Raw genomic sequence first — 26,064 nt, 5'->3', positions numbered from 1 at the left:
GGTCCTTGGCCAGATCAACAGGGCTACAATTTTACACCCTATCTCCAACATGTGCTCCCTTTGAGCACAGTATCCCATTGGGAATGCTGGATCGCTGAATTCACCCAATTGTGTGTTCCCAAATTGCTTCACAGTACAACTTCATAGCAACCTATTACACGCATGCATGTAAATCCCACTCCCAGATAGTAACATTTGACTATCTTAAGAGTTCGCAGAAAAATTCTACTTTCTTGACATTAAAGAATTACTCGTCTTAAGATTATAACTTTTCCAGAAGGCCCAATGAACCTCGTGGTCACCTTTTAAACCCACTTGACACCGCACTGCCTTGTGGGAGATGCCACAGGTGGACATAAAGATCCCAGACGACTATTTGAAGCAGAGCAGAGAGTTTCCCTGACGTTGTTGCAACATTGGTCCCTCAACCAATGTCAGCAAAAAAAGATTAATTGGTTATTTATCTTATTGCAGATTGGCTGCCATTTTTGTATGCATAACAGCAGTCATTGTAGTCCGAAAGGTAATTATGTGCAGCATTTTGAAACATGATGGCGCATTTTGAAAAGTGATGAAGTACTATAAAAACATAATGGGCTGGATTTTCCTGTGAGCGGTGAATGAACAGCACCAGCCGTTTGTTAGACTTACACTTGCCCGTAGACTTTCAATGGGGTTTTGCGCAGCAAGTTACTGTAAGTTGGAGATCCATTCAGCATGGCGCCCTCTACAGGGCATCCGGGACTTGTGTGAACAGGGTAAGCAACTGTGTGATTCCTTAACCAATCAGACTGAAGAATCGTTAATGAGCAATGCAGAGGCTGAACCAGGAAGTGTCAGTTAGAATAGTGAATTCAATGTCAAATCAGGTAGAGTGAGCGAAATAAAGAGAGTGAAAGAAAGATTGGATCAAGACAGAGAAAAAAGAGACAGAAAGAAAAAGTTAAAAAAATGTATTTTAATTTTTAAAAATCTCCAACAATAATTAAAATGTGAAGGAATGAGACTCCATACTTGTAAAAGTTAATTTTCAGTGCCAAAGAGGTTGTTTGGCAGTAATTAAGACTCACTAAGCCGTTAAAAGGGTACTTAGACTGGAATGGACTTTTTGTGGTGAATTTAGTCCATCTCTACGACATCAGTGCAGGAAATTCGCGCCTTTCAATACATTTGAATGGGGAGCCAGACGGCGAGATGCCGTTTTTGTGCAGCTTACAGAGGGGCAGCACATCTCGGACAGCAACTTCCGGATTTCTGCGTTTAACTGCGCATGTGCCCTCACTGGAAGTTGCTGTCCGATTTGCGCATAAATAACGGGGAGCGCTGTTCACCTCACCGTTACTTTCACAGCAAAATCCGGCCCAATAGTTCTATATCTTTCCCAACTGTTCTCCTGAAAACTTGCCGTTTCTCTGCGCTTGTTTACTATTCTAAGACTATTCCCCAATAGACCGATTTCCTACTTCCTCCCTCGTTATCTTGAATTACTCTTTTAATTTTGCTGCTCTAAGCATTTATATTCATCAGAATATTAAATTTAATGGTATTACTATCATCTGTAGCTAAATATTCCCCCATCTGCAAGCTGCCAACTAACTCTACATTACTAGCTCTATTATAGCATCAGACTGATCCCTCGATAAACATGCTGCACTGAAAAGCAGTTAATGGACTTCCTTCCGCGTGCTCGAGCCCTATATGAGAAAGCGATGTTCCATGTTTGCCTTGGCTTTGTTTTTTTTTAACGTAAAGAATCTTACAACACCAGGTTATAGTCTAACAGTTTTATTTGAAAATCACAAGCTTTCGGAGATTATCTCCTTCGTCAGGTGAGTGAGTGGAATTCCTTGAACGTTTCGCATTTATAGTCAGAGAACAATACCTTTTTAAATCAGGAATTTTGGTAATTCTCACTTGGTGGAATCAAGCTTTCAAACGTTGTGTGATTCTGCTCATATAATCAAAACACACCAAAGGACATATTTGGCCAGAAGTCCAATTACTTTTGCAAGCCAACATAACGGAACACCAGCTGTGGTAAACTCCCATTCACTCCTGGTAAGTGAAGAGTCTCAGAATTAGACTTTCAATCCTTTCCATTCTTCTTTCCACTTTTAGTTTTTAGTAGTCAAGCTGTTATTTTTAGGTTGCCATTGTCACTTGAAGGTAATTTTAAAAAAATGTCATTCTCGGGAGGCGTCTCTTACAAGGCCGGCATTTATTGCCCATCCCTAGTTGCCCTGACAAGGTGGTGATGGGCCTTCTTCTTGAATAGCTGTGTAGCGGTTTGTTACAACTGAATGGTTTGCCACTTCTGAGGGCAGTCAACCACGTTGGCGTGAGATTAGAGTCATATAAAGGCCAGACCGGGTAAGGACAGCAGGGTTTGCTTCCCTAAAGAACATTAGTGAACTAGTTTGGTTTTTACGACAATCCAACAGCTTCATGGAAACGTTTACTGACATCAGCTTTTTAATTTCTGGATTTAAAAAAAAACTGAATTCAAATTCACAAACTGCCATGGTGGGATTATAACACATGTTCTCTGGATTATCAGTCCAGATCTCTGGATTACTAGTCCAGTAACATAACCATTATGTTAAATTAAGGGGTGATCTGATCGAAGTTTATAAGATATTAAGGGGAACAGATAGTTTCTCTCTATCCACCCTATTTCCGCTGGTTGGGGATTTTAGGAGTAGGAGGCACAGTCTAAAAATTAGAGCCAGACCTTTCAGGAGCGAGATTAGAAAACATTTCTACACACAAAGGGTGGTAGAAGTTTGGAACTCTCTTCCGCAAACGGCAATTGATACTAGCTCAATTGCTAAATTTAAATCTGAGATAGATAGCTTTTTGGCAACCAAAGGTATTAAGGGATATGGGCCAAAGGCAGGTATATGGAGTTAGATCACAGATCAGCCATGATCTTATCAAATGACGGAGCAGGCACGAGGGGCTGAATGGCCTACTCCTGTTCCTATGTTACTGTATACCAGAAAGTCTATCACTAACAGTGGCCATTGACATCTGTGGCTGCTTGAACTATGATGTGGAGATGCCGGTGATGGACTGGGGTTGACAATTGTAAACAATTTTACAACACCAAGTTATAGTCCAGCAATTTTATTTTAAATTCACAAGCTTTCGGAGGCTACCTCCTTCCTCAGGTGAACGATGCGGATCGTTTCCGCATCGTTCACCTGAGGAAGGAGGTAGCCTCCGAAAGCTTGTGAATTTAAAATAAAATTGCTGGACTATAACTTGGTGTTGTAAAATTGTTTACAATTGCTTGAACTATGTGAGTGGTGAATGTGTGGTAATTATTTGCTGTTATTAGCCATTGACAGTAACAGGAGTGTGAACATTAACACTGAATTGTATTTTACTGTATTTTGTTTTGTGATTTTATTTAAAGAGCTCCAGCCAAAACACAAATCACCAAAAAATTTAAGGTGCAATCACATATCAACTGCAATCAGTTTATATTGTGTTTACATAGTGCTTCATATACTGATAGCTTATCTTTGCCCACTGTGTTCTAGCTGTGTGACTGGACCATATTGTGTCTGCAGGTTTGCAATAGGTTGATGGTTATGAGTGCTGAGTGCGCAAAGGCAGCCACACCTGGAGTACTGGGTACAGTTTTGTTCTCCTTACCTAAGGAAGGATATACTTGCCTTCGAGGCGGTGCGACGAAGGTTCACCAGATTAATTCCTGGGATGCGGGGGTTGTCCTATGAGGAGAGGTTGAGTAGAATGGGCCTATACTCTCTGGAGTATAGAAGAATGTGACGTGATCTCATTGAAACATAAAAGATTCTGAGGGGGCTTGACAGGGTGGATGCTGAGAGGTTGTTTCCCCTGGCTGGCGAATCTAGAACTAGAGGGCATAGTCTCAGGATAAGAGGTTGGCCATTTAAGATCGAGATGAGATGGAATTTCTTCACTCGGAGTGTTGTGAATCTTTGGAATTCTCTACCCCTGAGGGCTTAGTTGTTGAATATACTCAAGGCTGAGAGCGATAGATTTTTGGACACTAAGGGAATCAAGGGATATGGGGATCGGGTGGGAAAGTGGAGTTGAGGTTGAAGATCAGCCATGGTCTTATTGAATGGCGGAGCAAGCTCGAGGGGCCATATGACCTACTCCTGCTCCTATTTCTTATGTACTTATGTTCTAGATGAATGAAAATGTGTACAACAATGACAACAACTTATATTTATATAGTGTTGTCCCAAGGTGCTTCACAGGAGCGTAATCAGTCAAAAATTGATACCAAGTCAAAGAGATAGACATTAGGACAGGTGACCAAAAGCTTGGTCAAAGAGGTAGGTTTTAAGAAGTGTCTGAAAAGAGGAGAGAGATACAGAGAGGGAATTCCAGAGCTTGGGGCCTAGACAGTTGAAGGGACATCCGCCAATGGTCGGGGATGCACGAGAGGCCAGAGCTGGAGGGTTGTAGGGCTGGAGGAGGTTACAGAAATAGGGAGGGGCGAGGCCAGTAAGAGATTTAAACACAAGGATGAGAATTTTAAATTCGAGGCATTGGTAGACTGGGAGCTAACGTCGGTCAGTGAGCACAGGAGTACAGCAGAAAAACATTTCGATTTTTAGTTGCAAGTCCTACAGTGGCAACACTTTGGAGATGCTCTAATGTTTTCTATCATACATCCTGCTTTCTGTTGGTTTTATGTAGATTTCAGCAGCCACAGGAAGGTTGAAAGAGTGTAACTGTCTCGGGTTGGGAAGGAAAAAGGAACTGATCACCACCCATACTTGGATGGGAGTGAATCATTTCTTCTTAAGACTATACTGTTTTCCTTACAGCCATAATGCAGGTTCAGCCATTGCATACAGTTGTGCAAACAGTGCTTCAGAAAGGGAGCCAAGATCTGGAGTAAGTTAACCTGACCTTGAACACCTGGATCTCTCTGACTCCAGTAATTTCCAGATCACTTGTATCCAGGCAGCACTACCTACAGCCATGTGATCGAGATGTATCATTTTATTGGGTATAGATGGTGAGTGACGAGCCATTCGTGCATCCCTTCAAAGGGATGTTCAATAGGAGTATGAAGAGGCTAACAGTTATCACAGCCAGAAGATTTTAACCCTCTCTGACGGGCAGGTAAGGGCCGGGTAAAGGGTTAAAACCTTGAAAATGGAAATCCCGTTCACATTTCCAGTCGTCGTAAGATTAAGGATGGCAGTTCAGGCCGTTGACGAGGCTCCAACTAAAAGCAGGTGGGGACCTATTTAAGATGCAAAAGTCGCGGCCCGATGATGTCATCGGCACTGCAACTTAACATTAACGTCAAGCCGGAGTGGGGGGGGGTCCCGTACTGAACCGTGGCAGGAGGAATCGACTGGCCAGGAGAGGCCAAATGTCCTTCTCTTTGAACACCTTGTGGGCCAGTGGGGAGCAGGAGTGCTCCCCCCAGGACCATCAAGGAGTTCTTGGGCCTCCCCAGCCCTGTCACCCCCCCCTACCCTGGTCATGCACTGCGAAGAAATCCCAGCCCTCCCCGATCACAAAGGATTCCCCAGCAGCCCCCCCCCAACACCAATTGCCCTGGAACCCTTCCTCCCACTGACTGCCGGCGACTATTCCCACGGGTTCTCGGCAGCGGCCTCTTGCGGCCACAAATTCCCGCTCCCGCCTGCCAGCCAGGTAGTGAATCTGGCCGGGTGTCGGGCGGGACTTTGGGAAGTTTTATTTAAATGAGGCCCTGCCATTAAGATTAGTAGGACCTTCACGTTCCCGACCTCTCTGGTTCTTGCCTGTTACTGGGCCCGCGCAAACTGTTCCCATACCCTCCCCCACCCACCCCACCCGTAAAAATCGAGGTCTTAATCTCTCTCAATATCAGAAGCCAGAATGATTGAGCCTTCTTGACAAAGTTAGCATGTACAGAGGTATTTAAGATGTCAGATCATGTAGAGTTCCAGTGTTAGGGATGGATGGAAGTGTTGTTGTATGGTGCAGGATATTTTGCTGCCTCTCTCTGAAACTATCATTTGTAGGATTTTTTTCCTGTAGTGGAGTATTTGCTTTCCTGATCTGAGCCTGTGATTGGACATCAGTGATCTGCTTCTTGAGCTCCAAATGACTCACTGATGCACACCTGGAACATAAAAATGAAATAGCACAGAAAAGGGAGACCAATTTCATTTAGGAAGTAAATCTGGTTCACAAGGCCCCCTGGGAAGCTCTATCAAAAGTGCCCAGAGCTAAAAGAAACTGTCATATCTGGAGATATCTATAAAGGTTCAGTTAAAGTGCAATTTCTGTTGTAATAACTCTTGTGACAAGTCAGTTCTATTCTTCAGGAGAGATAACAAGGCCCTTTGTCTCTGAATTACTCCCCCATAGTCAAAGGGATATCAGAATTACACTAAAGAGGGATGTGTGGATAAATGTGCCTCCAAAAGTGCAGGGCGGCCAATTGAAGAAATGATTATCATCGTATCATAAAAGGTACAGCACAAGAGGAGGCCATTCAGCCCATCGTGCCTGTGCCGGCTCATTGAAAGAGCTATCCAATTAGTCCCATTCCCCTGCACTTTCCCCATAGCCCTGTAATTTTTTTCCCTTCAAGTATTTATCTAATTCCCTTTTGAAAGTTACTATTGAATCTGCTTCCACCACCCTTTCAGGCAGTGCATTCCAGATCATTACAACTCGCTGTGTAAAAAAATGTTCACTCATGTCGCCTCTGGCTCTTTTGCCAATCACCTTAAATCTGTGTCCTGTGGTTACCAACCCTTCTGCCACTGGAAACAGTTTCTCCTTATCTACTCTGTCTAAACCATTCATGATTTTGAACACCTCTATCAAATCTCCCCTTAACCTTCTCTGTTCTAAGGAGAACAACCCCAGCTTCTCCAGTCTCTCCACATAACTGAAATCCCTCATCTCTGGCACCATTCTAGTAAATCTCTTCTGCACCCTCTCTAAGGCCTTGACATCCTTCCTAAAGTGTGGTGCCCAGAATTGAACACAATACTCCAGCTGAGGCCTAACCAGCATTTTATAAAGGTTGAGCATAACTTCCTTGCTTTTGTACCTTATGCCTCTATTAATAAAGCCCAGGATCCCATACGCTTTTTTAACAGCCTTCTCAACTCGTCCTGTCTCCTTCAAAGATTTGTGTATGTGCACTCCCAGGTCTCTCAGTTCCTGCACCCCCTTTAAAATTGCACCATTATGTTACAAATTCGGGTCTGCCGTAGATATCTTTTTGGGTTTGGTTGCGTCAGTCACTCCTGTAAGTGTTGTGAGTGTTTTACTTTCACATGAGTTGAGTCACACTGTTCTACAGCTAACTGTGCAATGGCAGGACCCAGTGGTGTAACATTGTGACCTGAACCAGATATCTGTGTCTTTTGCACATGTACTTCTTCAATTGTAAAATAGCCTGCCCACACTTACTGTCCAGACTCATGCATGAAAAAAAACCAGCCACTTGGGCAAAGTACTAGAGTGCTGCCAACATTTGTGGACTGCCATCAGCAGGAGGCATTGCCTTCAGAGGAGGAAAATTGAATAAAAGAATAATGTTAACTCTTAATAGGGATAATGGAAATAGAAATCATACAGAAATGCCTTCCTTAATTGTGCACTAAACAGGAGGGTCATTGGCTTTGTACAGCAAATGCACATTGTGAATGGGCTCCTGGGAAATTGAAGTCTGAATTGGTTTACTTGGAAGAAAGGAAGGTTTTAATAGCTGGTCTGAGTAATCGGCTAAAGGCACTTGCTTCGTTCTTGACTCAATTAATTTTCAAACCCGACAGAGCACTTTACTGTTTAATGTAGTTATTACATCAGAAAAGGAAGTCAGTGGGTCAGAGATATAACTGCAGCATATTATATGCATATGATGTTCATAAAAACTTATGTAGCAATCTTTAGGAGCACTTCCTAGGAAAAATCGAAAATTATATATTCATTAGACACATTTTCATTTTTATGCAAAAGATTTATCCATGTCCTGATCCACATCTGATGCCTCTAAAGGAAGAACTGTTATGGTTTTGGGTCTTTACTCTTCTTCTCTCCGGTGAAGTCCTGGTGGTGGAGTGGGAGCAGTTCCAATGAAATTTCTGGCCAAAGTTTTGTTTTCACATTGAGAGCATCCTTCATCCTGTAGTGTGGCACTACCACTATACTAAGTAGGACAGATTAAGGGCAGATCTAGCGGTTCAAAACAAAACCAGAAAATGCTGGAAACACTCAGGTCAGGCAGTATCTGTGCAGAGAGGAAGGGAGGGTTAGCGTTTCAGGTTGATGGCCTTTCATCGGAACTTTCCTCTCTCCACAAAGACTGACCTGCTGAGTGTTTCCAGCATTTTCTGTTTTCATTTCAGATTTCCAGCATCTGGAGTATTTTGCTTTTTGTTCTAGCAGCCCAACATCCATGAGACACTGTGGACCAGAATCAGCTGAAGAAATATATACCATCACAATCTGTTACTCTTGGGCCAGCACACCTCTCACTCCATCACCATCGAGCCTAGAGACCAACCTTGGTTTAATGCAGAGTATAGACGGCATGTCAGGAGCAGCACTAGATAAAACATAGAATGAAACAGGAACCCACAACATAGGACTATCTGCATTCTAAACACCAGAAGTAACAAGCTATAGACAAAGCTAAGCAGTCACACAATCTATGGATCAGAGCAAAGCTCTGTAGCCTGACTACATCCAATTAAGAATGGTAGTGGACAATCAGGCAACTTATGGATGGAGGAAGCACCTGAACATCCCCATCCTCAGCTATGATGGAGCCCAACACCTGAGTGCAAGGGACAAGGCTGAAGTGTTAGCAAGCCAAAAGTGTTGGGTGGACGATTTCACTCAACTACCTCCCAAAGTCCCCACCATCATAGATGCCACTATCCAGACAATTTATTTCACTCCACATAACTTGAAGAAGTGGCTGAATGCACAGGGTACATGGGCGCTGAAAAAAACCCGGCTGCGCTACTGAAGACCTGCACACAGCCAGCTAGCTAACCACCCCCCTCACTAATAACCTGCTCATTGGCATTCAGTTTGGGTTCCAACAGAACCATTGGGCTACAGACCTCGTAACAGCCTTGATCCAGTTATGGACACAAGCTGAATGCCAGAGGAGAGGTGAGAGTTACTGTTCCTGACATTAAGGCATTCATCTGAGTATGGCACCAATGATTTCTAGCAAAACTGAGGTCAATGGGCATCAAGAGAAAATCCTCTAATGACTAGGGGCATACCTGATGGAAAGGTTGATGGTAGCAGTTGACAACGCTGCAGGAGTTCCTCAGGGCAACGTTCTCGGCCTGACCATCTTCAGTTGCTTCATCAATGACCTTCCTTCCATCATAAAGTCAGGAGCAGGGCTGTTCACCGAAGATTCCACAGTGTTCAGCTCCATTCATAACTTCTTGGATAATGAGACAGCCAGTGCCAGCTCACAGCAGGACCTGGAGAACACCCAGACTTGGGCTGACAAATGGTAGGTAACATTTGCTTCATACAAGGACCGGGCAATGACCCAAGCTTCCCTTGATCTTCAATGTCACCACCATCATCGAGTCCCCCACCATCAACATCTGGGGGAATCACCATTTATCAGAAGCTTAACTGGACCCACCATATTAACACCATGGCTACAAGAGCAGTGCAGAGGCTGGGTACTCTGCAGCAAATGGCTCATCTCCTGATCTCTCAAAGCCTCTCCACCATCAAGAAGGTTCAACTCGCGAGTGTGATATAATACTCACCACTCACCTGGATGGATGCAGCCACACTCAAGAATCTTGACACCATGCAAGACACAGCAATTGTTTGATCAACGCCCCTGCCATTGCACTCTCTCCACCGCTGGCGCACTGTACAGTATTTACTATTTACAGCATGCATTGCAGCAAATCACCAAGCTTACGTCAACTATTGCCCCATGCCCCAAATTACTGTAAGTTTTGATATTTACCGATAAATAATTATATAAAATCAAAGCATTATATAAAAATGAGGACAGAATGTATGGGGTAGATATTGGTCATTGTTACGCCCATTTTCCAAAATAGGGGCAAAACTTTCATCGGGCTATGCCCTGCGACCCAAGGATGCCTGGAAACATCCGACTTCATTTTGGCTGTGGACGATTTTCAGGCACCCGGGGAGGCTGCCTAAAGCAGGCTCCTTGCGTATGCTTATGAACGGCCTAACGCCTGTTTTAGGACCCACCTGAGGAATTGGGCTGACCTGAGTGCACCGGGCACTGGTTTTCCTAGGAACCGGACGTCACCGAAAAGATGTTAATTTAAAAACAAATGATTGTGGAGTCAGGAGAGTAGGAGAGTAGGGGCGTGTGCTCCTCCTGGCTCCACAGCACTCCTGATGGTTGCTCCCCCCCCCCACCCCGCAATTGGCCCCCCTTTCGCTGTCACCCCAACCCCCACCTGCGACATTTCCCTGAGGGGTTGCTGCCGGCGAAGCAGTCCTGCCCTTTAACCCTGCTTCACCTGAAGTCTACATTTGTGTTTGCTCCCTGTGTGCAATGCCATGGGGGATTGACTAGTACAGTATATATCAGTGATCTGACCCTTGGTATAAGATTTGCTGACAACACAAAAATAATGAGCATAGTTAACTGGGCAGAGTACTGTAAGTGACTTCAGGAGGGCATAGACAGGTTAACAGAGTAAGCACCTAGATGTCAGATGAAATATAATGTGTACAAATGTGAGGTGATTCATTTTGAAAGGAAGACTAAGGAGAGGACATATACAATAAATGTTAACGATCTAACAGGAGCAGAAGAGCAGAGGGATTTCGGGGTTCAGAGATGTATATCTTTAAAAATGGAATGACAAGTTAACAACGTTATGGGCATCAAAGCATATGGGATCCTAGGTTTTATAAATAGGGGCACAAAAACAAAGTGATTATTTGAACTTATAGAAATCATTAGTTAGACCGAACCAAAAGAATAAAGGCAAAGTAAGGAGGATTTCTTTACGTAGGGGGCTGTTAGGACATGGAATACCCTGGCAGAAACAGTTGTCTGAAAATTCCAGCAGAGTTCCCCATTGGGAGATCAGCAGAACCCCATCCGAAACATTGCCAATGGCTATTTTTTTTTACCCATTTATCTCAGAGGTTTGCTGATCTCCCGCCAAAGTTACGGCAGAAGAGCGGGAGAACTCTGCAGAAATTCACAGTCGCATTGGAAGCAGAATTTAAAATGGAAGTGGATAAATATTTGAAAGAGAAAAAGAGTAAAAGAGTAATGGGGAAAGGGCAGGGGATTGGCACTGTGGGTAGTTCTTTCAGACATCAGAGAGGTGGTATAGGCACGATGAAGCCAAATGGACTCCTTCTGCGCTATAAAATTCTATGATTCTGTGTTGTGAATCAAATTTATTTCTACTCTTAGCTTACTGGGCCATATGTCATCTGCAGTGAAAGGAAAGGCTGGCAAAACTGCTCCCATAACACCAATGCCTCTGCAAAATCATATTATGTAATAACTCTATATACATTCCTCTGGGGATAAAATCTATTATACCTTCCAACGTTGGAGTGTTGGCAGCCTGTTTTTAACTTTTGCAACCTTTTAAATCACAGATTTCTGTATGAAATACTCCTGTCAGGTCTGGATTTATGATTGGTATTGTTTCAGTGTTATTTTTGTAAGTGATGGAGCATTTTACCCGTGGCAGTAACAAAAGATTTGCAAATATATTATTGCTAAAAGAAGCTATTACAAAGGCATAGAGAGGGAGGGAGGCAATCTGTGGAAGGGGTAATTTAGTCGTGGGAGGATCTCCCGCTTACATTTTCATTTGTTCTTCTCACTACTGAGCTTGGCACGCGTAAGACCAATCAAAACTGTTTTTTATTCCGCTTGAGGCCTATTTATTACAATGATAATAAATTTGGAGAGCTCACTCGCCTTTGTACAGAATTGTGTTACTGTTCAAGTTTAACATTAGTTCCTGTAAGTGAATCTTATTTCCATCAGATCTAGAAACTGAGCTTTTCAAGTCTGTCCTCAACAAGATGCCAAACTGAAGGACTATCAATGACCTCACTTGCAAGCTATGCTACCAAACTCTTTTAAAATGGTGGACATTACTATGCAGACCAAAGGCTAATTTCTCTGCTGTGTTTGTAGCCTAGCACCCAATGCCATATGGAAAACATTGAATATTGAGGTAGCAGTGGGGATGCTCATAATGACAGTTTAACACAAGAATTTTTCTGTACTCTCGCCTACAAAACTAAATATACCTCTAGTGTCACACCCGATACTTCTGCCAGTTGTTTTGAAGTTTAATTTTGTAGGCATGCTCTATCACACTTTCTTTACGTCTGCATTTGGCAATAGATGAACTGATGTCTCAGAGTATCGCATATCCTGATGTATACATTGCAATACTGTGTAGCTGCATCACATACAAAGTCTGTACAAGAGAAAATCAAAGGAACCAAGCTGTTAGTTAAATCAAGGAAACAAACCCATCTGATCATAGGACACAGCCTGATATCTAAGTATGTTTTTACAACATGAGTAAATGGAACTCAACTCAGAGTGATATTTAAATGCTGCTTGAAAGCAATGTACTCTGAGAGAACCCAGCACTGAATGACAAAGAGACTGGCAATATATGGAAAGCCCGCTGGAATGAAGGCTTCAATTGTCTTTAATGCTAGAGGCAGGGGAAAGTGTCAATTATGGGTAGCACCAGACTTTATGACAATTTTCACTGTGCTATCTCTGAATTTATATCCTTCCCTCAAAGCTGAGTTCACTTTACGATAACACTCACGAATATTGCTTTGCCATTCATAGTTGCCACTGTAATTTTTAGACCATGTGGTCACATTACAGTGCTGGCAGTCCTGGCCAGGAATGTGGCACAAGTCATTTCATGAGGCCAATTAATTTGAATATTATTATGACGCCCCCTAAGCAGCTTACGTGTTGCATCGGGAGTGTGCTGAAGTTAATGGGTGAGATAGCCAGCAAAAGCAGTTAAATGGCTGCTACTCACTTTCTTAAAGCAGACCTGCACAATGAAAGTGATTATGGCAGCAAGAAGGGTGAGAACAGGACCGATCCTCTTGAGAATGTGTTTTTGGAGATCCTGATCCATGAGATCCTTTGAAGAGGGGAAGTCTGTCAGCGTGTACCTGAACCAGGAGGCCTCAGGCCGCTCTGAAATTGGACCTCGGGCCTTATTTACATTGTTTGCATGAGTTGCCAGCGTCCGTCGTGCCTCCACAGACAGCTCGCCCATTTTAAGTAGATGAATTTTGGGTCACTTGCCTGGCCAGCAATGGCCATAAGGTAGGTCCCGGGGTAGGGGGGTGGGGTTGGAGCTGCAATGGGGGGAATCGAAGGGGAGTACTCCTTAACCACTGAAAAATCCTGAGAGGGGAAGGCCGTCATCGGAATCCAATTTAGCATATGTGAGGGGCCTGATGACTGCTTTAGTTGGCCGCCAGGGACGCCTGAGAAATGGCCCGACCCAATATTGATTCAGAGGTCTTTCAGGCGTCCTCGGGGCACAGGACATTGGTCCCTGAAATTGACCCTCATTATACCCATTTTTTATCTGATATCTATCTCAGGGCCAATCTCCAATAAAATTGAATGTTGTCAGTGCCTGGATGCATGTTGCAGAACGTGTGAATGCTGTCTCCTCCGTACAGACTTCATGGCAGCAGATGAAAAAGAAAACTTATAGACTAAGGAAGATTGCAACGGTAAACAGATGGTACGTTGCCTACTTTTAGAATATGGTCGTTGACAAATGCACATGTATACCCATGTTGCTGCAGGGCATATTTTGTTGTGGGTACAAAAAGATGCTTCTAATACTGCACAGAAGCACCGTGCTAATGGAAGCTATCTGCATGCTGCATTAAATGTAGATGACAAGCTTGGGGGACGCTGTCTTTCCTTTTCCTACGTATGTCCCTTTTGTATCTGTTTATTGGAGAAAGCCGCACATAACAAGCAGAATCAAAGCAACTTTGTCACATTTCTGCACAGTTACCGTGGCAACCTTGCACAGGCCATAAAATTTCTTCCTTATCTGCTTCCAGGTTGGGGCCACAAGTGAGAAAAGATGTGCACCATTACTCGGGTTGCTCTTGCAGTGTTTTACAGCGCAGGGCAGTCCTCGTCTCCAAATAGGGCCGCCATTTGCCGCACGGCTTCCACACCGAGCTCCCGGATGCATCATGGGCTAAGCACTGGGAGTACCATCAAAATTTGTTAATGAGGAGACCTTTAATTGGGGAGGCCAGCGTCTTGCCCACAGTGTGGATACAGCGCCTGATGCACATGGTGCTACCATGCTCGGACAGTATTGTCAGCCCTGTAGTTGTATTTCCAGGAGCGAGCCATGGTCAGGTGTGCGGTAGCGGCACCATATAAGTGGCAACCGCCCAGGAATGGAAAATAGGGCCCGGCTTGAAAATACCAAAAACAGATCCAAATGCCACAAAAAAGGACAAAAAAAACCAGAGACAGAGAAACAAAAAGGAACTAATACATGCTGAGCACAATGTAAAAGCTAACAGGCGCACTCCCTTTTAAGAGAGTAAGTACCAAAGTAGCTGAAGGGATCTTCTACTGATGTTCACTTCACATGTGCAGTGAAGGAATCAGCACTTTCCAAGTGCTGATCATATATTATGGGGCAAGTCGCTCATTAATATTTATCTTACAGCCTTAATGTTTAATCGGATGCTGGGATTTATTAAAAGGTCAATATTAAACCTAAATAGTGAGGTAATCCTGCTACTTTATAAATCATTGGTGCGACCGCACTTAGAACACTGTACAGTTCTGATCGCCTCAGTACAAAAAGGATATTAGATATTGAACGACACAGAAGAGAGCAACCAGAATAATTGAGGGATGGAGGGATTGGATTATGAGGAGCGATTATATAAATTAGATAGGTTTTCACTGGAAAAGAGAAGGTTGAGAGATGATATAATTGCTGTTTTTAGGATTTTAAAGGGACTAGATAATGTAGACCATGTCAAGCTGTTTGATCAGAACAGTAGAACCAGAGGGCACAGCCTGAGCTTGAAATGGGAAATTTCAAAATTAATCTGTGGAAATAACATTTCAGTGAGGGAGTGGTCAATCTGCAAAACAGGCTCCCTAGGGAAGACAGTGAAAGCAGTTAGTAGTGATTCATTCAAATGCAAATTAGATAGGAATATAGGAACAGGAGTAGGCCATTCAGCCCCTTCAGCCTGTTCCACCATTCAATTAGATCATGGCTGATCTGGATCTTAACCCCATCTACCCACCTTTGATCCATATACCTTAATATCCTTGCCGAACAAAAATTTATCAATCTCAGTTTTGAAATTTTCAATTGACCCTCAGCCTCAACAGCATTTTGGGGGAGAGAATTCCAGTTTTCCACTAGCCCGTGAAGAAGTGCTTCCTGACATCACCCTTGAATGGCCTAGCTCTAATTTTAAGATTATGCCCCCTTGTTCTGGATTCCCCCATCAGAGGAAATAGTTTCTCTCTGTCTACCCTATCAAATCCATTAATCATCTAATACACCTCAATTAGATCACCCCCTAATATGGAAATTAGTTGCATATTTATTAAAATAGTGCAGCTCTCTGTTTTACTGAAGCTAATGAAGAAGAAAACAGTTAAAATATCAGATAGATTTCATCTTAACATTGTCTCCTGATAGGATCTTGCAATGAACTTCTAATCAGAAGTATTTAGAGCAATGTGATTGGTGATACAATGCCACCATATGGTCACTGGCCACCTCTACCCCACAAATTATTTTAACTTTATAAGTGGCAAAATGAATTTCAACAAAATGAATTGCAAATGGTATAACATCGCAGTCAGGGTGGTGCCTTTAATTTGAGTTATTGCTGGCTGTTCCAGAATCTTTCCTGGAATAAAACTTACTATTATGGTGAAAAAGCCCCTTCACTGAGACAAATCTAATCTGAATGTCCAGGTTTTCACTTTCTAAGCCAACTAAGTCCAGTTAAAGTATCACGGTCACTATGTTGAGTTTTAACATTGAATGGAGGAAACTGGGTTTGTATATATTTTAATGGACTCAAATTGTGCCTTTTTAAAATGACCCATTTATTTTGTTATAAGCATTTTGTTAACGTTATTGCGGATATGCTAACCTAAAATTGGTCAACTTGTGTGTACTTACAAGGAGAAAAATGAAACTTTTAAAGACAGCCAAAGGGATTATATGATTAATAAGATACTAAACTTCAAAAAAAAAATTGAATTTCCACAGCCTAAAAGAAAAACAAAATCTGAAAATTGCTCAGCATGATAAGCACGTACCTTTCATTTCATGACTGGCACAATCAGCTTAAATACCAAACAACAGCTGAGCAAAGGATTGGATTTTCCTACTGGTTCAAACTTCAAACAGCTTCAGTTAGAATACCCTAGTTAGTCACCCTGCAGCACTACCAGAAAGGGCTTGGATTATCTCCTACTGATTTGATCCTTTTTACAGCTCTAAGCGTGTTTTAATTTTCTTGGCTTTCTGCGGTACGGTGCGTTTACTATGCTTCAGCTTTGAGTGGGTTGTGTATGATGTTTATAATTGTTAATTTTATCAGTCATTTCTCAGGCTGCTAAACAGCAAGATCAGATCTCATTACTCAGGTTGGGTGATTTACCTCAGCAATTGCCTGGGTCATTGGATGAAGCATTTCATGGGAAGAAAACTGAAACAGGCTTTCACACTCCAATAAATCACATCTCCTGCTGCCTGACAATAGACCAACTTTTTTGTGGTCACTGGAGAGATCTACACCCTACTCCGAACCCATCCTTGCACCACCATGGCTGGAGAGAGCCGGTCATTGGCAAGGGCCATAGGTGGGGAGAAAAGGGAAAGTAAGATAGAAAGATCATACTCATTGTTAAGAACAAACCCACAAGAAGGACCTTTAAAGGAGCAGTGCCATCAGGAAAAAAATGATTGCCAAAGCACTTCACTGTGAGGGTGACTTTCCAACGGTAGTTCTCCCGCTTGTTCAAAGTAACTTCGTAACGCATAAACGGTTTACGCGGCTCTTCCACTGAGGTTATGGCGGAGGAGTGGGAGAAATTCCATGGACATTCCCCCCCCCGCCCTCATGCTTTTAAGCAAAGGCTTAAGGTAAATGCATTGCCCAGTACTGAGCTCTGAAGTTCAGAAAGATCCTAGCTTTAACATTTGGAAGATGCTGATCACTGATCTCAGTCAGGGCAGCTGTGGACTCTATCCCAGCGTGAGTTAGTCTCTTTAGGACAGAATGGGAAAAAGCAACGGCCTAGAAATTATGCCATGAGATATGGGTAGATGAACACCTGAAATTCTTCTCTCTGCTATTTTAGTGACGACGTTAGTCCATGTGAAATAAATGAATTAACACTTCTGCTAAAATAGCGCAGGGAGGAACTTCAGATGAACATTAATAATTTCACAGTGTAATTTTGTAGCCCAAGGAATGTGGGGAAAACAGTGATTAAAAAAAAGAAAGAACTTGAAATGATATAGCACTTTTTCACATCTCGCAGTTACATACCAAGATACAACGAATTACTTTTTGAACTGCAGTCACTGTTGTTGTGCAGGTGGATAAGGTAGCCATTTTGCACACAGTAAGTTCTCACGAGCACCAATGAGAAGAGTGGTCATTTGATTTAATACTTGTATTGATCGAGGGAAGAATGTTATCCAGGACATTGGTAGAACTCTCTGCTCTTCTTTGAAAAGTGCCATCTTCAAAGTCAACACAAATCACCAGAACAGGCAGACTAAGTCGAACATTTCATCTGAAGGGTGGATAACCTTACATAATGACACAGTACTGTCATTGCATTGCCAACTGCATCTAAAAGTCAGATAAAAATATTAAATCCCCAGTATAAGAGCTTGCATCTGCTGCAGCACAAACCCCTAGTGTGGCAGTGGAGATTTCAATTTGTTCCTAGGTGTTAGTCTCCCTAAACTGTGCATTACTTAGAAAGTGACCGACTGGAAATTTTAAATATTGAATTAAATGGCTCAGAAACCCATGCATTTCCTCAAATTTGTGTGTGTACGTGGTGGGTGGGGGGGGGGGGAGGGATATGAATATTGTCCAGTTTACAGATCGAGAGGTTGCACTATTTATAAACATGAGGGAATTACTATGGGGATGCTTCTGCTTATCCCCCATAACTTTGTTGGAAAAAGCTGTAGAAACTGTTTACCAGGGTTTCCACAGTTCTTTTGCTGAAGTTACTGCAGATGAGTGGGAAAAGTCCTGCAGAAATTCACCCCACAATAAAGTGCTTAGCCCATCCTTTTTTCCTCATGACACTGCTCCTTTAAATCTTTGACTTGTCGACCGCGGTGTCAAATTTTTGATCAGTTTTGAGGAAAAAATCAAGCATGTGCCATTCTCCACCATATTGCCCAACGAGCTGGGATTAATCTGTTTGTTCGCCTTTCCTGGGAGATTACACAGCTCCAGGAGGGAAAGGAGTGTCCGCATCGCGATGCATAACAACTATATGGGACAGGTTAGATGGACCAGTGGGTGTTTTCCTGTCTGTGATTGTTGACGTTCGTAAAGAATTCTGCCACTGTATGTTTTTCTCGGCGCTAATCTCTGTCTTTAACCAAGATCAGTATCTCAAAATCACTCACTGATCTGGACTATTCTGGGTGGATGTGTGCTATTCCTTTTATATTTCCCTGGGTTTGTCAGCTAACTCGCCACTGTGGGACAATACAACATCCCTCATAGGAACATAGGAACAGGAGTAGGCCATTTAGCCCCTTGAGCCTGTTCCGTCATTCAATGAGACCATGGCTGATCTGTGACCTAACTCCATATACCCACCTTAGCCCCATATCCCTTAATACCTTAGGTTAACAAAAATCTATCAATCTCAGAATTAAAATTAACAATTAAGCTAGCATCAACTGCAATTTGCGGAAGAGAGTTCCAAACTTCTACCACCCTTTGCATGTAAAAGTGTTCCCTAACTTCACTCCTAAAAGTCCTGGCTCTAATTTTTAGGCTATGTCCCCTAGTCCTAGACTCCCCAACCAGCGGAAATAGTTTCTCTCTATCTACCCTATCAATTCCCCTTAATATCTTGAAAATTTCAATCAAATTACTCCTTAATCTTCTAAATTCCACGGAATACAATCCTAGTTTGTGTAATCCCACCTCATAATTTAACCCTTGGAGTCCAGGTATCATTCTCGTAAATCTACACTGCACTCCCTCCAAGGCTAATATATCCTTCCTAAGGTGCGGTGTCCAGAACTGAACACAGTACTCCAGATGTGGCCTAACCAGGGTTTTGTACAGCTGTAGCATAACTTCTACCCCCTTGTATTCTAGTCCTCTAGATATAAAGGCCAACATTTCATTAGCCTTTTTGATTATTTTCTGTACCTGTCCATGATCTTTTAATGATCTATGTACATGGGCCCATAAGACTCTTTGGACCTCCATTGTTGGAAGCTTTTCACCATTTAGAAAGTACTCTGATTTATACTTTTTAGGTCCAAAGTGGATGATCTTGCACTTGCCTACATTGAAATCCATTTGCCACAGTTTTGCCCATTCACTTAATATATTAATATCTCTGTAATTTTATGCTTCCATCTACACTGCTTACAGTGCTGCCTATCTTTGTGTCATCGGCAAACTTGCATATGTGGCTCTCTATCCCGTCATCTAAGTTGTTAATAAATACAGTGAATAGTTGCGGCTCCAACACAAATCCCTGTGGGATACCATGAGTCACATACTGCCAATTTGAGTACCTGCCCATTATCCCTTCTCTCTGTCTCTTGCCGCTCAGCCAATTTCCTAACCAAGTCAATAATTTGCCCTCAATTCCAGGAGCTTCAACTTTAGCTAACAGTCTCTTATGAGGGATTTTATCGAATGACTTCTGGAAGTCCATATAAACAACATCCATAGACATTCCTCTGCCCACCACTTTAGTCACCTCTTCAAAAAATTCAATCAGGTTTGTCAGGCATGACCTTTACAAATCCACGCTGGCTCTCTCTGATCAGTGGAAAATTTTCAAGGTGTTCAGTCATTATATCCTTAATTATAGACTCTAGTAATTTCCCAACAACAGATGTTAGGCTAACTGGTCTATAATTCTCTGGTTTCCCTCTCCCACCTTTCTTAAATAGCGGAGTGACATGCAATTTTCCAATCTCCTATGAAGGTAGAGTAGGGTTTCTGAGCTGTTGAAATGAGAGCTTAAAACGACCTTTCGCAGCTGTTAAATTTTTAAAATTCATTCATGGGATGTGGCCGTCGCTGCCAAGGCCAGCATTTATTGCCCGTCGCTAATCGCCCTTGAGAAGGTGGTGGTGAGCTGCCTTCTTGAACCGCTGCAGTCCATGTGGTCAAGTGAAGCCTTTTGCAAAACCAGTTTCACCTTGAAGTTCTCACCAGTATCTTCAGCTGCTTCACTTTCTTTCTGAGAAAGAGGTTAGATTTCATACAAATAGACTTGTTCTCTTTCAATGCAGTGAATGCTAAACCAAGGTCCCTATTTTGTTTTGCTCTTATTTCAATGAGCCAGGTGAGGTCCAAACCATTTGAAGAATGCTTAGGAGTCAGACCTTGATATTGGAAGATGGAGGAGCAATGGGAAGCAATAAGAATGTTTTCATATTGCGCGTCTACCAGTAACTGGCTGAGAGAGGGCCAAATTTTAAAAATACATTGCCTTTATCATACCAATGTGCAGGATGCACCGTTAGAAGCTCTCATCTCCATTATATGCTGAAGACTATGTGATGTGGCTGCGAGACTTTTACTTATTTGCTGGTGCCGCCCCCAATTTTGACCTCTCCAGGTTAACAACCTTAAGTAAATTGCAGCCATGCCTGGGAATCCAGGTGAGTCTAATCCACCGCATTGCCTTCAAGATCCGCCAGTGGATATGCCTCTGACTCATGGGAGGGCAGGACTTAGAGACGTTCCATTACATTCTCCATACGGCTCAGTGTAGGATTACCAACAAAGCCTGCCTGGATTCACAAGTTATAAAAATCATCCAGTCTGAAGAAAATAGATGTCATCAGAATAATTTCATTCAGACTCTTTGAATACTGTGAGTGAACATATAAGACCCTCCTAGACTTGTCAGACCTCCAGGATGCTCTCCAGAGATTCTTGGACTAGGGAACGGTGAAGCTTTTACACTGGGATGTTGTATCTTTGCATCCCTCCACCAAGAGGGCTGATGATTCCCCGAGTATTCCCATGGCTGGCTCTGCTACAGCTTAAGAAATTTGAACGCAGGATATGGGTGCAATTTTTATCTTCCTTTGAAGAATGCAGTGAGCCAAACCTTGGATAAAGCTTAACTCTCGTCGTCACCTTTATCTCATTTGCACCCTCACTATAGAGATTAGTCAGGTTCTAACTAGGCACCTTACGTCAGAGGTATTTTTGAAACAATTCATTTTGTTGTATTTCCAACTTTATGCTGGACTAATCATTATTATTACTGCTATTAATGCTGATTTAATTGCCATTTACTTTAACGAGAAGAAAATCCTTAAATAAAAAGTAAAAATATATTTTCTGGCAGTCGACTAATATTTTCACTCGTAGATAGATAAACCACCAAGCCAGAATTCGCTGGTAATAAGTGGATTCAATGGGTTTAACAATTAAAGATGCTTTCACAGTGGCCCAGACTTTGCTGTAGCAAGACATCAAATGGCGTTTACCATTAATTAGACTTGTTCTTTTTAGATTTTTTATGTGGCAAGTTTCTGGAAGTGCGAGCTGATAACGTCGTAGGGAGGGAAACAGGGCATCTGGGACCTGAGTGAACAGGGCAAGCAACTGGGTATCTCCTTAACCAATCAGATTAAAGGATTGAGAAATTAACAGCGCAAGGACTGAGAAGGAAGTGTAAATTAGAGTGGGTGAACTCAATATCAAATCAGGTACAGAAAGAGAAATAAAGAGAAGGAAAGAAAGATTGGATTAAGAGAGAGAGAAAAAAGAGACAAATAGGAAAAGTAAAAAAAACATTTTCAAATTTAAAATTTTATGTCTTTAAAATCTCCAACAACAATTAAAACCTGAAGGAATGAGACTCCACACTTGTAATAGTTAATTTTCAGTGCCAGAAAGGTTGATTGGCAGTAATTAACACATCACATCGTTAAAAGGGTACATAGTCTTGAAATGACAAGACTTAACCCTCTGCGCTGAGTTTAGTTCGTATCTACCGCACAAATTCAGCGACTTCACGCCATTCAGTGCATTTCAATGGTGAGGCAGACAACGAGACGCCATTTTCGCGAAGCTAACGGCGGAGTGGCGCAACTCGGACCGCAACTTTTGGATTTTGGCATTTAACCGCGCATCTGCCCCTCGCCTGAAGTCGCTGTACAATTCGCACATAAATAATGTTGAGCGCCATCAGCGTTATTTTGAGAGCAAAATCTGGCCCATTAAGTTTGGTGGGTTGAGAGGGTCACTGACTGGCAAAGTGTGGGTCTCCGCAGCTGGTGACAAATCCAAAGTAAAGATGCCAGATTCGTGGAGTCAGCGATGGGAAGACTCAGTACAAACTCACCATCTGTAGCTTAACAATGAGAAGACCAGCGCCCTGAGTTACAGTTCTTGATTGTTAGAGAATGAGCGGGTGAACTGTGTTCCTTATTGTGGAGAAGTGATGCAACTTCATCTTATACTGGCTGCAAGTGTTTGTCTCATATTTTCCTGTGATTGGCAGTGGCTGTCTATAAATTGATGCAGTTTGATTTCTTCTGGTGTTAATCCTGATTAAAAATGTGATGAAGCAGCTGTACACAGCTCCAGCGGCACTGGCAAGTTTGTCAACCTCAATAGGAAATAAATCGTGCTAAAAGGGATTGCTTTGGAAATATTACATCCTTAAAGTAACCAGTTTATTAAATCAAAAGCTTCTCCAGTCAGTTTTTTTCTTCACAAGAAGAACATAAAGACAAAATTTAACCCATCAATTTATATCATAAGATTCACATGTTGGAAGGTCGTACCGTGTGGGTCTATTTTGCTTGTATTTTCCAAATAAGTCATTTAAAATCCATTTAGGTTTCCCCTATTTTTCTAAAGAAATCTATAGAGATCCTGAACAAAATGCGTTTCGACAGTCTCAACCCAGTTTCATGAGGATGCAAGGTGATATTACAAAACTGCTCATGAATAACTACTATTTTTACAGTTCCATTATTTAACACTGGTTAGTTGCTTTCCATAGATGTCATGAACTATCACTGTCCATACAGTATTTGATTATCTTTATATTTATTTATGTATAACCAGGTTTTTATCCTGCTGTTTATTTGAAGGAGTTAATCAGCACAACTGCTCTTGCTGGGAGTCTGTTCCATGTATCCGCTACTTTTCTGATAACTCATTTTGCTTGAGGTTTGTTAATTTTGTGCTAGCTTTCTAATTCGACCCTGATCTAAATAGCTAGATTTTATGTACATTATGTAAGTCTCTCATGCCCCCTCTCAGTTTTATTTATCCACTGAAAAGATTTTCAGTCCAGTAATCCTGTATTTAATAAAGTTTGTGGGAGCTTGCTGTGCACAAATTGGCCTACATTACAACAGTGGCGATACTTCAAAAGGGCTTCATTGGTTGTGAAGCATTTTGGGACATCCTGAGGTTGTGAAAGATGCTATATAAATGAAAATTCTTTCTTCTTCCTATCTAAACAGAGGTAAAAGAAGATCATGAGTGGTGGAATAAAGAAAGAAAGAACCTGCATTTATATAGCACCTTTCACAACCTCAGAATGTCCCAAAGTGCTTCAGAGTCAATGAAGTACTTTTGAAGTGCAGTCAATATATAGGAACATGGCAGCCAGTTTTGTGCACAGAAAGGTCCCACAAACAGCAATAAGATAAATGAACAGATAATCTGTTTTTTTTTAGGGATGTTGGTTGACGGTTAAATATTAGCCTGGTCACCAGGGATATCTCCCCTGCTCTTCTTCTATTGGTGCCATGGGATCTTTTATGTCCACCTGAGAGGGCAGATAGTTTAACGTCTCATGCAAGAAAAGAAAGAACTTGCATTTATATAGCACCTTTCACAAAAGGATGTCCCAAAGTGCACCCCATCCAATGACCTACTTTTGAAGTGTAGTCAATGTTGTTATGTAGGCAAAGGCTGCAACCAATTTGCACACAAGGTCTCACAATCAGCAATGAGATAAATGACCAGTTAATCTCTTTTGAAGGTGCAGGCTGAGGGTTAAATATTTGCCAAGGCACTGGGAGATCTTCCCTGCTTTTCTTTAAATGTGGCCATGGGGTCTTTTACATCCACCTGAGCAAGCAGACAGGGCCTTTGTTTAATGTGTCATTTTTCAGATGAGACCTCTGACAATACGGCATTCCCTCAGTACTGAAGTGTCAGCCTGGATTTTGTACTCCAGTCCTGGAGCAGGGAATGAACCGCAACCTTCTGACTGAGCCTTCGGTCCTGGAATCATCCTTGTTATTCTCCTCTGAACCGTCTTCAGTGCTTCAAGTCCTTTTTTAGGGAAGGTGTCCATAATTCAATACAATATTCCAAATGTGGCCGCACAACTGAGGTCTGCTACTTCTTTCGACTTCACTGCACGTGTTTCTGTGTGTGAGAAGGGAGCGCAACTCTCTGGATGACTGTGTGTATTTCATTTACCCCGAACTCAGTGGTGCTCAATGGCACAGGGGCGGGGGGGAGAAAGAAGCAGTTTAAATTCCAGAGGCAGAACCGTTTTAATTCCATTAAGTGCTTTCTTCTGGTTATAATTGTCCTCCCACAAGACACTAACACAATTAGCACCATAATTCAGGTGCTAAAAATGTGGACTACAAAAGTAAATATGATTAATTTTTCATAAGCTTAGCAATTTTAACAACTAAGAATTTTTTTTAAAATGAAATTTTCATTGCTTTTACCCTGAAGATTGATTTAAAAATTCCATGTCTATATAACGGGTCGGGATTCAAATCTTTCGCCCTTCCTTTGGGTACAATTTCACTGGGCTCAAATGTGCAGCTAACATTTCATTACTGTAATATCTGGAAACATGATTTATGCACAGGACTTAATTAGTGAAAGTCCCTTGCAACTTTCATAATCTGCAGCAGGTATTACTCATATGCTTTTGGCAGAACATTAACGTGTTGGAATAAATCCTATTATGTAAACTCCTAAGAAATCTGTTGTTAAGAATATTAGGAATATAACATCATGTTATAAAGATGAGGAAAACTGTAGTGCTCTCACTGGACTATTATTGGCAAAGGTATCTTTCAATTTTGAGATAACGAAATGACCTCATCCTCAGGAATTGATACCCTGTACTCCCTGTACTTTCTTAAGGAGCAGGGAGAACTGAAAGGACTGTTTCTGATGCTAACGGTCAAGTAGATTGTTTGAGGTCTGTTTTCAGATATGGATTAATGAACCGGAACTTGCTCAGAGAGGCATCGCAACGTTTGCAGCAGCTCATGCGAATTAAATGTAAGGATTTACTCACTGCGGGCTCTGTGGCGTAGACTGGCGTGATTCGGAAGTTTTCAAGAAAATGCGCGACATCATCCCAGCCCCTGAACAGCGTGGGTTGATTCGCGTGTGGGAAATGTCTGTGAGAATGGAAGACACGCCGACAAAACCTGTCAGGAAGAGAAGTCACGCCCACAAGCAGGCGAGTAAAGTTCCTTCATTTAAAGTAATATTTTGCAAGTCAATTGTAAATAATTTTTTTTAATAAAAAGCCAAAGAAGTAATTTAATTAAATTTAAGAGACAGGAGTGAAAAGTAAAAAAATAATTTTAAACTTTGTTTTAATTTTTAAATTTCTTTTTAATGACCAAAAAATATTACAATAAGGAGTAATATGAGACTCCACATTTTTAAAATTTAATTTTTAGTTGTTTGGCAGTCATTAAGAGTCATAGGAACATAGGAACAGGAGTAGGCCATTCAGCCCCTTGTGCCTGC

The 26,064-nt window shown here is 42.1% G+C and overlaps 1 long non-coding RNA gene across 1 annotated transcript in view; it reads right to left on the bottom strand.

Annotated features, from left to right (window-relative positions):
• LOC137320615 (uncharacterized) overlaps window positions 1-25,715 on the bottom strand; it is a 43,595-nt gene extending 17,880 nt beyond the window's left edge. Inside the window, exon 1 of the long non-coding RNA XR_010962607.1 lies at window positions 25,601-25,715. This is a non-coding gene — a long non-coding RNA (uncharacterized lncRNA). The remainder of the gene's footprint in view (window positions 1-25,600) is intronic.
• Window positions 25,716-26,064: the final 349 nt, after the last annotated feature.

Source organism: Heptranchias perlo, chromosome 4 (assembly GCF_035084215.1).
Source record: "Heptranchias perlo isolate sHepPer1 chromosome 4, sHepPer1.hap1, whole genome shotgun sequence".
NCBI lineage: Eukaryota > Metazoa > Chordata > Chondrichthyes > Hexanchiformes > Hexanchidae > Heptranchias > Heptranchias perlo.
The sequence above is the reverse complement of the archived record's forward strand: the minus strand, read 5'-3'. Positions and strand labels throughout refer to the sequence as shown.